The 17,761-nt window shown below is 29.7% G+C and overlaps 1 protein-coding gene across 1 annotated transcript in view; it reads right to left on the bottom strand.

Moving 5' to 3' along the window:
• LOC142322719 (voltage-gated delayed rectifier potassium channel KCNH8-like) overlaps positions 1–17,761 on the bottom strand; it is a 442,085-nt gene that overhangs the window by 402,391 nt on the left and 21,933 nt on the right. The gene's annotated exons all lie outside the window — the stretch shown is intronic.

Here is a 17,761-nt window from a genome sequence, read left to right as displayed (position 1 = left end):
CTATACGTACTACGATCTTAATTCCAGAGATTTTATCATAAAGAAATATGTAAATGAAAGAATCAAAGCTTCTCATAAAGATTGGAAAAGTATTATTAGTAGAATGAGCGATGAAAGATAAACTATTTTATCAGTATAAACCCAGGATATAGAAGACGTTTGCGTCAGCCTAGGAGACGGGAAGGACAGCTGATAATATTTAATTAAAATTATATAGTGGATAGTACGTGATTTTCGAAAAGGGTTAAATTTCAATAGATAAAGAAAAATACTAGAATGATTTATTTTTTGTTTTTATTTATTATAATGTACAATAAATAAAATTTTCGTACCTTGGACAAGTATGTGCAACTTTAACGAATCTATCATATAATTAATGCAAGAAATTACGGGTTTTAATTCTTAATCGCAAATTTATTTTTCCTAACTAATTTTGGAAATAAATTATAAGGCTACATAAATAGTGAATAGTTTTTAAAAGATTTTCCACCATAAAATAAAACAATAAACAACAGTATTTCATCATTAGAAAACAAAGAATGCTTACAGACAAAAGCATTTCACTTTTGACATGATCACCATAATTTATCTTATAATATAAAATATAAAAATAAAAATAAAATTATATAAAATATAAAATAAAAAAAATTTTTAATTTAATAATTTTATAATTTTTAAATCATTCGTAATTGCAATCCAATGGAAATAATCTAATCAAAAGAAAGGAGCTGAGCCACCGCATAAAATTGTTTAAAATATTTGAAATAATGTTATTGAAGATTTTACGAGAACACAGTTATTTCAATATTTGATGCGTATTTTATGCGGTAGACAGGCGCCCGCTACAACATCATTAACACGAGAATAACATATCGTTTAAGCCATTCATAAACTCGGATTTGTTTCATTTTACTTTTAATTACAAGCTAGATATATATTTCTCTGACAACGATACTTAAAATTTCTCAGCCAAATGTTTTATTTAAAAAAAAGCATAAATTTTGATTACTTTCTGTCCTTTTACTGTATTTTTATATTTCTTCATATATAGTATAATTCATATGATGTGCAATTAAATAATATAAGTACCATAAGGTATCAATTATAACAAAGCTAATAAAATTGAATTAGCTTTCCAACTAACGAAACACACATATTACAAACAGTCTTTATCATGGAACTCAAACTTTCGACATTATAAAACTGTGATAAAGCTAGAAGCGCTCTACGCGACATTTTTTTAGATTGACTAAAAAAATTCTGAATTTCTTCCAAAGTGAAAAAAACTAAAGGAAATGGTTCACACAAGTCCAAGAAGATATAAAACACTGAAGATAACTAAAGAAATTATAAGAGAAAGAGAAACGAAGGAAAGAGATTTCATAAAGAATGAAGAGGTACTGGGCAGATACAACAAAGAAACAACCGAAAATAAATCTAACGTATTTCAAAGTGAACTATTCGAGGGGGGATTATTTATTTGTACCCTTTAATTTAATATTAAGTCTAACTTCCTGTATGGAGATAGAAAATTTTAAGGCGCCTGAGTTCACACAAGGTACAAAAATATAGTTGTAAAATTATATTTAAATTAAAATATTTTCACACACGCTACGAATCATTCATCTCATACTCTGAAGCAATGCCTAACGGTAGACCCGGAGGCTAAACAAAAAAAAAACAGCGAAGAGCAGCGGACGTGACAGGACCTGCCCTAATGGCAGAACACTATGAATGAATGAATTAACAATTGAATAATACAAATTTTATAAATTTTTTCTTTTACTTTAATTATAAACAAAAATCATAACTGTACCATTTATTCTGAATAAGAATTTTTTAATAATATAATTATTATAAATAATAATACGATTAATACGAGTATATAGGATTATAGACAAAATCGCTGTTAACTCTTAAAAGAGTTCTAATTAAATTTTACGTTACCAAGAATAGAAAAACTTCAAATTCACCCAGTATAGCATCTATCAAAGAATTTTTTTGCCTCAGATTAGATTCAACAATCAACTGACATTTATGGTAATTAAAGAACTTCATGTAATTATGTTTCTTTAGGTGAAACGTAGTTAACTTTATTAACATGGATCCTCAACTTCAATATAAATTCACTCAAAACTTTCATTTAATTAATAATAAGGCTCAGAAAGAAGATCCTTAAATCACCCCAGCAATGGAACTGTAACCATCATTAATATATATTTTATGTATTAATAAATCATTTTTTCTCTTGGACCTTCTTACTTGTCGCTAAAGATAATATCGAGCTTATAACGGATAGTGTTTGTTTTTCTAATGATAATACTGATATTATATTAGAGAATTTGGTTCACTGTTATCGAACATTTTATACAGATTTGAAAATATAAAGCTCTTCAAAGGTGGAGCCACCACTAGTCATTAATGAATTCTGTAAAGGATGACATAATATAAATAGCTGATAATAATAGAGAGAAGCCAATTTTGTGGCAAAGCCACAAAATCGATTTAATTTAAACCAGTTTTAGTGGCTGCATATTATTACAATAGCCTAAGCTTATAAATACTTTATTGATATTATAGTTATAATTAATACGTCATCGTCTAAATAATAGATTGATAATTCTCAAAATAGCATTAATTGTATCTAGGAAAGCCTGGGATCCACCATAACAATGCTTTTTTAAATCTGACTTTACTTGAATAAATTGGTCTGGTAGAAAGAAGAATGAAGAGTTGTAAAGCTACCTGTGAATGTGAACACTGCTTTTTAAATTTATAAAGCATCATTTAATTTAAATGCTACATCTTAAATTTACATTAAGAAAATAAAATCGTATAAAATTTTACTGAATTCTCAAAATAGCTTTTTGTAAATTAAAGTACATATCTTATAAAAATTACAAAATGAAAAAAAGACTTAGGATCCAATTATTAAAATTAGTCTTTATGCTTTTATACAGTCTCTTCTACAATATAGAGTGGAATATTTGATTCTCATTTACTTGACTTATTTGCATTGCAAAAACAATTTAAAAAAAAAAAAAAAAAACTTAATAAACCAATAACGACGAGTTGTTTAATATTTAAAGACTTCAACGTCATCATTATAATACATTTGTATTACCCGAATGTAAATAAATATTTATATAATTGTATGAATTTTAATTTCCACATGATTGTATTTATAATGTAATGAAGAACAATTATAGTAGTTTCGGATTATTAATTAACTAATTTCACAATTATTGGTAAAGATTATTAATTATTTATTATTATTATTATTTAATTATTATTAATTATTTATAAATCAAATATTTATAAATTCTATCTACTTTTAATTAAACTGATAATAATAAAAATAATTTTAAACTACTTGCCATCGACTGAATTATGAAAAACTATTTTTGGTTTCGTATGAACTCGTCATATCGTAATTTCTTACTTACCTTTTGTATTATACTCTGTTGCAATAATTATTATTACCGTAATCTTAAGATAAGTATCAGTAGAAAAATTTATTAATTATATAGCAGAATCTCAAAGATAGTAAATTATTTTGAAGAACTTTAAATTCATGCCCGAAGGAAAAAATAAAAATTATATTAGCATTGATTCTTGCGAATTGTACCAGAAACAATTATATTAGCCTATATCTAAATAAACCTTCCCCTTTCTTTTAATTAATGACTCATCCTATTTGTCGTTCTCTTTTGAGGAAATATAGTTAATCATTGAAATATTGTAAGAATAGTAAATCCCTGGGTCCTGATTACGTTTAAAATGAGTTCTATAAAAATTTACCTCTTTACGGTGTCAGAATTATTTAACACTACATCTGAGAAAAAAATCATCCCAAAAGCATGAAGAAAACCGAGATGTTCATAATATTTTCAAAAGGTAATCCTTACTGACCTAAAAATTACAGATATAAATTTATTATGAATCAATTAATTAATTGTTCATTCAAGCTTTCAGTATTAGATTACCCGTATGGATTGAACTTGGTAACGCCATAAGGAAAAACCAGAAGTTTAGAGGCTGTTTTGGTAATATTTTTGTTCATTCTACTCTTATCCACAGTCAATTTATGAAAACTTTTCCTGTTTAGCCTCCGGTAATTACAGTTCAGATAATACTTCAGAGGAAGAATGATGATGATATGTATGAGTGTAAATGAAGTGTAGTCTTGACAGTCTCAGTTCGACCATTCCTGAGATGTGTGGTTAATTGAAACCCTACCACCAAAGATCACCGGTATCCATGATCTAGTATTCAAATCCGTAGACTTTACTAGGACTTGAATTCTGGAACTCTCAACTTCAAATCAGCTGATTTGGGAAGACGCGTTCACTACTAGACCAACACGGTGGGTTTTTTTTGCAGACAGCTAAAATTTTCAACACCATTCAAATCGTTGAACCGTGTTGAACCACAATCAGTTATGGCATAAGCCGTACTATCATGGTATTAGATGTAAGTTGATAGAGTATTTGTAAAACTCTATAGTGTCGCAAGTACTAAAATTAGAATAGATTTTACGTTTATCAGTGAAATTAAAGTATCGAAAGGAGTCTTGCAGGCACTAAATCGCCCCTACTCTATGCAATATTTATCAACCCAAATTAAATAAAAAATAAAAAACCGGGTATCTTCATTGTTATTTTTCTGATCTATTTTATTGTAGTCGAACTCAACGATAAATGTATTAATTTTGTTTTATACTTACTTTTTGACAAAAATACTGTAAAATCCAAGGTTGTAATATTTTAAAAAATCTTCAGAATGTCCTGAAATAATTGTTTTATTACTTAATATCTGTTGGATTTATCCCTGCAATAACAAGATCTTCGTTCACCTGAGTAAATCACTTAATGTTAATTTTGGTTCTATGGCTCTTCTCGAAAACCCTCTTCGTCAATCTGTTTTCATCCACTCTATATGCGCATAGATGGCCAACCTTCTTTTTCGAATGGCATCTGTGAGACTGTCTTTACGAAGGTAGAGGTAGAGTTCTTCAATTTTTCGTAACCTCCAACCGTCATCGGTTTCCATGGTCCGAGTAACTTTCTTAGTATTTTCCTTTCAGTCATTCCAATTTACCAATCTCTCCTCTGTTTAGAGTTACACAATCTGTAGCATAGAGCATGGCAGAGTTAACTACTGTGGTGTAATGTCGAATTATTATAAGGCGTTGACCTTCTGCAGTTTTTTTTCTAGTTTTCTTTGCCTCACTAAATAATTTAGTGATACCTAATGTTAGTCCACAGTTTTATCGATTGATATCCTTAGAACTGCTTCAGCCATCTCCACTAAGACGTTCAATTGTTCGCTGTTAGGATTGCAAGGGTGATACAATTTATGTTCAATTTTTTTTTAGCATATTCTAATATAAATTTTCTAATTATCTTTTCTTTGCATATTTTCCTCCATTCATTAATGATCTTTTCCAAGACAACATTGAAAAGAAGGGGGGATAGGTCATCGCCTTGCCTTACACCTGTCTGAATGCTGAACGGTTGCGGGATTTTATTGTTACAAGGTTCAATGTTTTCTTATCCGAGTTTTTATTTTATTATTTATTGTATTCTACTTTCAAATTCTGCTGTTTTTATTTTTATTTTATACTAGCAGACCCGATAATGCTTCGCTTTTGCTAGATATGAGTATATATATATTTTTTATATATATTATATGAACACAATTGAAAGTTTCATAAAACATTAACAAAATGAACATTATGGAACTTCACAAAATTTAACCTTTCGTTTTTCCCTTTTACTCTTTTCCCTTTTCCAAGACTAGTAAATATTAATTCAGGGAACTGATAGAACATTTGATTTACTAAAAATCGGTCCACATTAATCATATCTAATGACACAAATAATAATATTACAATAATAAATTGTCATCTGATAGATCATTTTGTATTCTGAATAATCTTTCTTTCTGAAGAAGTTCTGAGAACACAACATTTCAGACGAGAATATAAATTAACGTAATAAACAGTCTAAAATGATTAAAAATTTATTGTATTAAAATGTTTGTAAACGAAATAGTTAGATGTAATTTTGCTATGGATGGAATCTATCTGATCATCCAACAAAAATTTATTACATTCACAAAACCTCTAACTATTTGACAAAATTGAAAATAGAAAACTTAATAAATATGGTAATTGAATGCAATTAAGAATTATCTCTTTTTAAGAAGCATATTTTTACGTTTAATTCACCAGTAAAGTTGAATGTTTTCAATCTTTGCAATGAATAATAGTTTGAATTGGCAACGCATAATTTTAGAATGGTGGTGTTACTTAGTTATTTTCGGATATAGGTTACAGCTATTAATTAATATGTGATGTATAATAATAATAATAATAACAAAAACGGATCAAGGACGTTTCTCACGGCTCATTAAAATCAATACACTGAGGACTTAATAAGGGTGTTTTAATAATAGACAAAATCCCAATCAGCTGTTTTTGATCGATAATGCATCTAGGAAATTAAATTTCTAACTATTTCAGTCAAAATTAACATGTTTATTTTTATTTCTAATGTTTTATTTTTATTTCTTGATACTTAGATCATATCTTGATCATACAAAGAAAATATTTTCTATCGGAAGAAATCATCTTTTCGTTGTTTACAGCGCATCATATTTAAAATCCATAAAGAAAATAAAAATGGATGCTAAATTCATTTGAAATAGCCATAAGTATTACCTAGTCTTAGTTTTTCTATATACAACACGCATAAGTAATTTTATTCCTAATTTTTTTTTTCTCCTTCAACATATTTTTTTTATTTAATGCTTTTATTTATAGTCGCATCAATAATTAAAGTCATTAGCGACTTATCCGTGTAATGTAAATGTATTGGTAAATGTGTAGTCGTTAACAAACTCAGGTCGACTACTCCTGAAACGTGTGGTTAATTGAAATCCAATCGCCAAAGAACACCGGTATCCACGATCTAGTATTCAAATCCAAATAAAAGGAACTACCTTTAATAGGATTTGAACCTGAGAACTTCGACTTCGAAATCAGCTGATTTACGACGACGAGTTAACCACTAGGCCAACCCGGAGGGTTAACATAATATTTATTATATTTACAATCCAATATATAGAACATCACACTATCCATTCTATTTTTAAATATTTAGGACCAAATTTTCAGATTTTATTGTATAAAGGAATCTTATAGCACATTGTCTTCTTGAGTGCAAAGGTTCATGTGAGTATTGCCACACATTCCAAGAATGAGTAACGCAGCATTTCTTTATGAAAATTGAGCCAGTAATCAGATAACATTAGTTTTAGAAGGTTGTTTAGACACAAAATCTAGTATTATTTTTTTTTTGTACAGACTCCTGTAAATCTATTATTCTTTATCTGATTATTAACGACCCTACTGTACTTTATTTTTTAGTTTTGAACAATTCACTAAACACGTAACATGTCTTGACTTGATATGATCCTAAAAAGGTCACCTAACTAAAGTTTTAAACAATGAATCAAATCTTTACTAGAAATGATTTATGTGGTGCGCGGACTTTAAAATATTAAAATAATAACATGTTAACAATTTAAATAAATTACAATATCTAACCTTTAAATATTTTGTTTATAAACAAATGTTGCCTTAACTCTTGACGCTCTGAGGATTTTCGCAATAAAGCTGTACGTAAAATGCGTAAGAAAAACATCTCTCATTAATCCAGAGAATGGTTCTAATGCATCGTGCCTATAAACTGCAGACAAATAAAAATATTCTCTTGTCTACTGCTTTATGTAAATCTATTGACAAATATGGCAGTAGTATTAATTGCAGAATACTCCTCGATTCCGGTAGTCGAGAAAATCTTTGTACAATTAAATGTACACACAAATTAGGACTTGATCTCATAAAGAATAATCTTCTGATTGCAGTCATTAAATATAATTTTTGTCTGTCCAAATATGTCATGTTCTTTGCCTGAATATTTATTTTGGGCCGATCCAATCTTTAACATTTCATCTAAAATTGATATTATTCTTGGTGCTAAATTTTATCTTAGTCTTATTAAACCAAATAAATTCACTCGCAGTGCTTAACATCCAGTCATTCAAGAAACTAGGCTACATTTTTGCTGTAAATTTACCCATCAACAATCAACATAATAAGCCAGTTTCAACATTCCTTACTTGAAATGACAATCTTGATCTCTCATCTGTTATGGGAAAATTTTGGAAAATTGAAAGAGTTAATTTATATAATAATAAGAAAATCTAATTTTTGAAACTTATTTCTCAAAAAATACCTATACAAACAAAATGGAAATTTTTTTGTCACATTCTACTCAAATTAGTTAACATACTTGGTGATTTTGTTGTCAATGCCAAACAAAGATCTATGTCTAGAAAGAAAGCATAATCGTAATCCTATTCTTAACACTAATTATTCTAATTTTATTCATGAATATATAAACTTAGGTCATACGTGTGAATTCAATTCATATGATTTGTCAATTTCAGATTCCAATTTATTTTACTTTACGCACCACCCTATGTTTAAAGAATTAAGCCTAACAACTAAGCTTCGAATTGTATTTTATTTGATGGCAACTAAATCAACAAATTGTTTATCACTCACTGACATACTATTAGTTGATCCTACTGTCCAGTAAGATTTTTTTCCAGTAATCCTTAGCTTTAGAACATACGAATACAACTATGTTATTACAGCTAACATCATGAAAATTTACAGACAAATTCTAGTCACACCTAAAGATAGCAATCTACAAAGAATTTTATGACGTGAATCCCCTGACTAACAACTAAAAAATTACGCGTGAGAACTGTAAGTAATATTAGATACAGCTAGTGCCTCCATTTTGGCCCCAGGTTCCTTAATAAAATTTCTGAAGATAATAAAGATGAATCTCCTGCTGCTTATCAAGCTATATTAAACGATTTTTCTATCGATGATTTCATCTCAGAATGTTACGATCTAATTATATTAAATCAGTTAAAATTATACGTAAATAATTTATTGAAGCAATATGGTTTTTCATTACATGAATGGTTTAGTAATGGTCTAAATATAATTTCACTAAACGAAAATTTCAACGTCTCGCTAAAAAAAAGGAAAATACGGAAAAAGGAGAAACGGTTAGGAGTTAAATTTAACAATCATTCAAATAAATTAGTATTCGAAATTAATAAAAAGGAAATTAATGCGTTTAGTAAAATAAACATTCGATATATTATTACTGGAATTTATTACCCGCTTTCAGTTCAATTAAATTTTTTTCATCTAATAAAATAGTTAATAATTACTATCATTTTACTTGAACTACTCTTCCTTTGCTGTAATATGAAACCGAGATGAATGAAGAACTTGGGAACGATCCATCAGTATGAAAACTAACCTGTCAAAAGAAGATAAATTAAAACGCCCACAAACCACAAACACAAAAAAAACAGGATAACTTGTGCCGCTTAGATAACATTTTTTGACATCTGGAAGATAGAAATCTAATAAAAATAATTCAGGACAGAGCAGTTTTAAAAACCTAAAAAAACACTTTTTAAGAAATGGAAAAAACGATCGAAAGTCTTTTAATTGATGACGATGATGGTGCATAAAGTTGTCTACAATCTAGTTGATAGATTTTTGAGAAAGTGATATTAACTGAAGTGCAGTCTCCGTGGAATACAAGTTAACATGGGGAATGAAATTCAATTTCAAGAAAATTTAGAAGATGAAAATCTTAATCAAAATTTAATGTTAACAGGTTCATTTTGATGCAATTTTTTCGAATTTAATAAATTATTATAAAATTTCATTTTACAATATTTATTTAAAGATGGTATTAAATTTAATTTCCTACCATAAATAAACATTTGACACCATTCCTGCTGGAGAGTACGCAGAGAGAACTCGATAAAAACAAATTAATGGAGATTTAAACTATAAATCAGTGCTACATAAAAGTAAGAAATTTGGATCAAGACAATATTAAATGAAACTAGAGACAGGTTACTGTTGTATTTCTGATTATTTGTTATAAATAAGTGGTTTCTTCAGAACAGAACATAAATATCCATTGTATTGATCACGTTAAGAAACATGATCTTACAGATTGTAAGTGAGCTACCAAATTTAAGTATTACTAGTTGTGCCATTGATTAATGTAACTGTTCCCGAATTCGCCTGGTAAGAAAAACTTTTACAAAGTAAGACAGGGAGATTTCATACGAAATAGACGTATTTTATGGTTTTTAAAAAATTTGCCTTTTGTACGTAAAGACAATAATTAATGGGATTTTAAAGGAAAAGTTTTTAAGGTAGTGAGTGCAATTCTTTTTTTAACCCGTCAAAACTGATTTTTTGGCATAACCAGTCTGGAAGATGGCAGCTACTGTTATGGAGAAAACGTTTTATAGGTTTTAAGTGCCACAAAAATTCCGTTACTATCATGCAGCGACGTTTCATATTAAATTACGTGAATGTCTACTAATAAGACAATCCACCTACACCTGGATAAAGCAATTAAAATATACAAGTCTCTGAGTACAAGTCGACTGTGTTCACGTTACGTACCAACGTAGTCTTGATGAATCAGCCATAAACAGTCAGTTTAAAATTAAAAATTTCACAAATGATCGTGTGGAAAATTTTTCGGAAACGTTTAAAAATGACGAATTATAAATTACAGTGGTTTAAATGACGACGGTAAAGTCTTAGGTAAAATTCCTTGGTGGACATACATGAATATGACAAGATGGTTTCTTTTAACGGCTAATTGTTGGAGATTATGTACCATATATTTCAATGTGAAGAATTTTGGAGCTTTCTACTAATGAAACTTAATGGAAACATTATTAGGTCAGTAGACACATCTTACGACTTTGGGAAACTACCCCAAGTAGTTTATTAGTTTACAAGATAATATTTTGGCCTAAACGGTAGGCCAATATGTTATCCTTTGAAACGCGGTTTGATAGAAGTGGATTTTTTTAGAAATAAATTACTTATAAAATAAGAGTAGCAAATCCCTAAAAACACAAATGCTTGATATTTGTAAAATCTTTTAATTTACTAATTGTCGTTTAACATGATCACGTTTACTAGAACAAATCAAAGATAGGATACGAGTAGTTCAATTCTGTAATGTGAAAATTCGTTCTGCTTTTTTAAATAGCCTCATTATATGTAACTTGGAGAAGTATTTAGACATATTAGGTATTTAATAATGTTGATGTATTTATCACCTAATTTAGACTGAAGTGTCTAAAGTGAATACATTTTTGTTTTTTGGAAACGAAATATAAGACTCTTAAGTATAATACTATCTACGCGTTTAGCAATGTTACTTCTACCTTGAATCGTATTATGAAGGTTAAGTTAGATTTAGGAAGGTCCTCCTCTCAACAAATGACTTTATGGTTTACTTAGGTAGATTTTATAATTCTTTTAATAATCGTCTTCTGCCACAGTGAAAAAGTAGATCAGTGGTATAATTTTCGACATAATTAAAATGAATGATGTGATGGAAACATATATATTTATATAAAATGACAAATTTCGAGTATTAAACATAATAAAATGAATAAAAGTTATCTAGGGTAGAAATTAGAATTAGTGCTTGTAAAAAAGGTATTAAATAAACTGAAGGCAATTAATAATTTGAGTCGGTTATAACAATATTCCTGGCAGCTAATTTAATGGAGAATTCTGGCTGGAACACTGACCGAAAATTAGCAACGATTTTATTCTGCTTGCGCATAAGTAACTGCTCCGAAACATATTTAAATGTTTTTCAGTAGGCTTGCAGTCAGTGATGTAGTCGTAGATGAAAAACAAATGGCATGAGTATTTTTTGAATTGATTTCTTTTTTACCAAGGTGATTAACATCGTTGTTGTTACTAGCGTGGTTCGTTAGGTAGCATTCTGCAATATAAGATTAAGTGTATTCTGGCGAGTGATTGATGTTAATCTGTAAGATGTCAATAAAGTGGTGAGCTGTGCTTGTGGTTCGCGTTACGACTTTGAACAGACAATACTATACCCGAGCAGAAGCTTCTTGAACAATTAGGTCACTGCTTCGCAATCCATATTTTTTGTTATGTTACGGGATTGTATAAACTGCAGCGATTATAGGGGGGGGGGGGGGAGAGCGTTCCTACATCAGTTCGTCGTATCTGATCCTTTGTCACAGTAATGAAAAAATGACGGCATATACCATCTGAGACGAACTATGATCTGAAGGTGAACGAAATATTGATGTTAATAAATACATGGTTATAGGTGAGAGAATGGAAAAAAATTTGGCTTGGGAAACAGCTAAACAAATTAAAACCTGTTAATTGTTATCAGATAGAAAGTTAGAAAGACCTAAAAAATAAATTGGGAAAAATAGTTTGTTAGTCATTTTTAGACATGCAACAAGTTTATTTTGTATAGATTATATATTAATATATATTTTATATAATAAAATAATTAATTAAAGTTTATAATTATCTTACATTTTATATGTAGTATAAGTTATTCTCTCCTATGGAATAAAAGTTCAATTATTAGACGTCTTAATATCAGAAATTAAAAAAAGTAAAGTCTTATTTTAAGTAGAAGAGGATATTGAATAGAATTTTTTCTGCACTACATCAAATTTTATACAAGTATATCGATTTTAAATATCAACCAATAAAGACAATTTATAACTGAAAAATATGCGAAATTTTTAACTTTGTTAATATGAAAAATAAAAAAGAAGAAAATAAAAAATTAGGTAATAAAAAAAAAATAGAAAGCATATAAGAAAAAAATAATAAAGGTAGAATGATATTGAGGAAATACTGGAGGAAACAGGAACCGAAAGAAAGCCACGGGGAGATCATGAACATGATGGCTAGATTTAATAGAAAATTATAAAAATACACTGATGCAGTAAGAAGTGATTTAACAGCAACCTATTTGAAGGAGATGTGTCAAGATCTCGACGAAACTATATGAAAATGGATAAGAAAACTCGAGGAAGAGAGAAAAGATAAAGAAAATATTTAAAAAGGAATGATAGCAAAGAGAAGAATTTATATCCACAAATATCTAGTTACAGGATTTCTTTTTTACCAATCCATTACTTTGTTTTCGCAAGTTGTAGATTTATAAATAATTTAAAAAAATATTAATAAATAAAACATACAAAACCCCTAAGGAATAAAGATAAAATAGTATAAGCTAAAGAGAAATGTAAAAGAAAATTAATATTTTATTAGACATGTAAAAGTTGGTTTCGCTTGTTCCATTATCCTAATTTTCATGAATCTCTAGTCTGAAATAAACACTCGTTTGTGGTTTATGAAAACTACAGCTCGGTGAGTTACTTATTTAGCTTCATGATACTGTAACATATATTATGTTATCATGTTTGCCCTAGAGATGAAAATTCAACAAGTCTGCAATAATCAGCTACTTGATTACACTGACAAACGTAATTTTTGTTTCCTAACATGCGATACATGATTTTAATCTGTTTTTTATTCTGAAAACGAATATGAACTCAGAATCTTTCTATCGTCCATCATTTTTGAAAAATTATTAATATTTTATTTCATTTTTCAACGTATCGTTAGCATATTAAGCTCCTATATTGTATTTTGTTAGCTCTTTATTCATTGTTTAACTTTGTTAACAAAATTTGTAAGCTATAAATAAACAATACTAGACAAAGAATTACATCATATTATGACATCGTATCTAATACTGAAGAGTGAGCATTCATGGACAAGGTTAGTCATGTCTTTGCGAGTCAAAACATGTAGCTGAAAACACAGCTGTGTTGTTTGTATTAAACATAGGATTAGGAATAAATTAATTTTGTCTTATTGCTTTCTTAAGTTTGTTAACAGTGCAGTGTCATAATGCCTCAAAATTGTGTAAATGATATGGATGCCTTTTTTTATATATGTGGTGAGTTTACCGTAAAATCAAATAAAAAAAACGTTATACCTTTAATTAAAAAAGCATATCATTTATACTTTCAGTGTAAAATTGGTGATCAGAAAAAGACGTGGGCTCCTCATATAGTATGCACTAATTGTTCTATATATTTAGGAGGATGGCTGAAAGGTTGGAAGGCTTTGCCATTTGGTTTACCTATGCTTTGGCGTGAACCAAAGGATCATGTAACCGATTGTTACTTTTGTTTAACAAGAGGATTCTGGAATTTCTAAAAAATCTAACCATACTGTAAAATATCCTTCATTGCAATCTACAATAAATCCTGTACCTCACACTCAAATCATTCCAGTTCCTGAGCCACCTGTGAATGTGTTTCGAAATCAGTATGTATGTATGAATGTATGTTGAATAATCAGGCAGTGCTGAAGAAGACAACAATAATTTTGATTTTCAATTATCTTCCAATAAGCCACATCTTATATCACACTGATTTAACTGACTTGGTTAGGGATTTAAATTTATCAAAAAATCAAGCTGATATGTTAGAATCAAGATAAGGTTGGAATTTACTTAAAAAAAATAAATATTTTCGGGCATTCGAAGCCGACAAAAAACTGATAATGTTCGTTTTGTGCTTAATTGATGAATATAACATGGTTTATTTCTCAAATATTGATGATCTTAAGTTGCACTTAGGACAAGTTCATAAACCTGAGGACTGACGCCTTTTAATAGATTCGTCAAAATATAGTTTAAAAATTGTTCTACTACACAACGGTAATAAATATCTTTCGATACCAATCGCTTATGGTATTAATTTGAAAGAGACATACGATGTGATGAAAGACGTTCTCGAAGAAATAAATAATAAAAAAACATAGCTGGAACATGTGTGGTGATTTGAAAGTTATAGCTGTTTTTTTTTTTTGGGTCATGCAGTTAGGCAATACTAAGTACACGTGTTTTTCTTTGCCAGTGGGACAGCTGAGCTAGGGATAAACATTATGTTACCAAAGATTGGAAGAAACGAGACAACTTAACTCCAAATGGGAAAAATATTATTCATGGGCCCTTAGTTTATTTAAAAATATTTAAATATATTTATTTAGAGGATTGACCATTAATTAATAACAAAAAGCTTTATTTAAAAAAATAATCTCAGTTAATTATAAAAAATTAAAAAGTTTTAAAAATTAAATTACTTTGTTAAAATTAGTTTTTGTGAAACATCCAAATTATTATAAGTATTATTATAAGGTACTCTTTAAATCTAAATATTTGTTTACCGTCATGCTGTTGCTTACTAGATGTGAGATACGGTGTTCTTTGGTGGTTGGGTTTCAATTAACCACACATCTCAGGAATGGTCGAACTGAGAATATACAAGACTACACTTCATTTACACTCATACATATCATCCTCATTCATCCTTTGAAGGATTATCTAAACGGTAGTTACCGGAGGCTAAACAGTAAAAAAAGAAGAAGATGTAAGATACGAAAAAATCAGCAGTTAACAAAAGAAAGTTGTAATTAGTAAAAAATTATTTAATCAAAATGTATTTTTAATTAAGGCGTATTTTATTCCATTTTGAGGGTTTGTAGTGTTACAATAATGAGTGATTTGCCAATTATCAACTACCGTAATAATAAAAGATTGACACATCTAAAAATAAGACACAATGATGACATTTAAAATCCTTTTCATTAAGCTGAGTGACGCAAGAAAATATCTATCTGCGTTTATTTTCATGAATATTAACAAAAAGCCATAGAAAATATGATGCTTATAGATGTTACTTTAAAATATTCTACTTATTTTCGTAGATCAATACCAAAGGTTACTTCTTCCCAAATTCAGAGAAGTCCTGCGTTACCTAAATTTTGCAGTAAGAAATACACAAGTATACATAATTTTTTTTTCCATTTCTGAAGATCGGTTGTTTTATTACTCAACTGTTGATTTATAATAGCAAAGGCTTCCATTTAGTAATTAATAGTTTGAGTAGAGGATCAATTCGTAATTAATATCACTTTTTTTATCTCACTTTTTCTGCATTGTGTTATGCTATGTTTAATGAAGATATAATTTCATGATAATAAGCTAAATTATAAAAAATAATTATTGGATATAATTCTTAATAAATATCAAAAATCTATTCAAAAATATACAAGAGTATTTATTATAACTTGAATCATAAACAACATTGAAATAAAAGCAGAATGATTGAGGAATACTCGAGGGGGTGCAGATTGCTCTCAAGACCATCTCAGCGTACGCTTCTGTTTCAACGGAGGCGGTAATGGTTGTGGCGGGAATTCCAGCTCTGCAGCAACTAGCCAAACAACGTGATCCAAGATATAACAGCAAATCAAGAGAGGAAGCACAGGCTGTTTTAATGCGCGATTGGCAACACAGATGGGATGTGTCCATCTGAGGTTTGGTGAGAGGTTTGGTGAGACCAAAGAGGTTTGGTGAGACCAATTTCTGGCTCACACAGTTCTTGACCGAGCATGGGGTCTTTAGGAGCTACCTGTATGGCCGTAGGAGGGCGGAGAATCACAAAATTGTGGGGATCCTAACACACTCGAGCCCAAGGTGGGAGATTCAGCGACAAGGGTGTGTCACGAACACGGGGGGGATCGACGTAGAGTCCATAGTAGAGATCATGCTGGCAAGTGACGAAAATTTTCGCACGACTGCAACGTTCGTATCGGGGATACTAAAAGAAAAAGAGAGGGTTGCGAGGGGGTGAGAGACAGCCTCGGATGGAGTCGTCGTCTGTCCGTGGGAATGTATTTCACGGGTGGGCGGCGACGATGAAGGTCGGGGTCTCTCGAGCCCGAGCTATTAAGACCGAAACCCGGCAGGAGTTCCCCTCGGGGTTACTCCTGTTAGAGGCAGGCACAAAAGACCAAGACCCGGTTGCGGTGGTGGGGTGGTTGGGAACGGCATTGCCGGGCCTGGCTGCCCGCCCTCGTGTTTGGAGGCAAAGGCACTTACCGGAGATGTGTGATGCTTTAATGCGTATCCAGCTCCGGGAAGCAGGGGGAAAAATAAATTCATATACTACGTAAAAATTTTGTTTGTCTATATATAAGATTTTATATTTTATTTTGTAAAATAAATGATATTAAAAAAAAAAAACTGATGAAGTACAATAAAAAGTAATTGAGAGAAAAATTTGTAAAAACAATAACAATGAATAATGTTATTCACTCCCTTTGGTCAAAGCGCAAGTGAGAGTTTAACAAAAATTTATGTTTCACTGACATCTGAGCATAAATTTTCATCAAGCTATTAGATGAATAAATAATGTTTCATTACCTGTAATGTACGAGCAGGTTAAAAATACTAAATGCACTTTCTTGTTTTTTGTATATTTTATTAATTAACTTAATTACCACCTAAAAAAGACAAATATATTATTGTTATTAATATTATTATTATTATATAAAACACTGAAACACAGTCATGTATAAAATATAAGGTATGAATATGATGAATTTCATATACGTAATCCTGACGAAAAGCGTACCGTTAAAATTCATACAATTAACTGCATTAAATTAAAAAATTTATGTTTTTAAAAATGTTTATTATCTCCCCAGTAATTTTACGAACAAAACCACTTTAAAAAAAAGAATACGTTCCTTTTTTGTATGGGTCGTTATATGATCCATCTGCAAAACAGATTATCTATGGTATACGTGACTTTTTCCTATGTTATTGTGCCTGTCATTTTAACATTATTACTTTCTCCGCTATTCTTCTGTTTTTGCTAACTAACTACACAGGAAAACTACAACGAT

This window comes from Lycorma delicatula, chromosome 4 (assembly GCF_047948215.1).
Source record: "Lycorma delicatula isolate Av1 chromosome 4, ASM4794821v1, whole genome shotgun sequence".
Taxonomy (NCBI): domain Eukaryota; kingdom Metazoa; phylum Arthropoda; class Insecta; order Hemiptera; family Fulgoridae; genus Lycorma; species Lycorma delicatula.
Note: the sequence above shows the minus strand (reverse complement) of the source record. Positions and strands in the feature narration are given on the sequence as shown.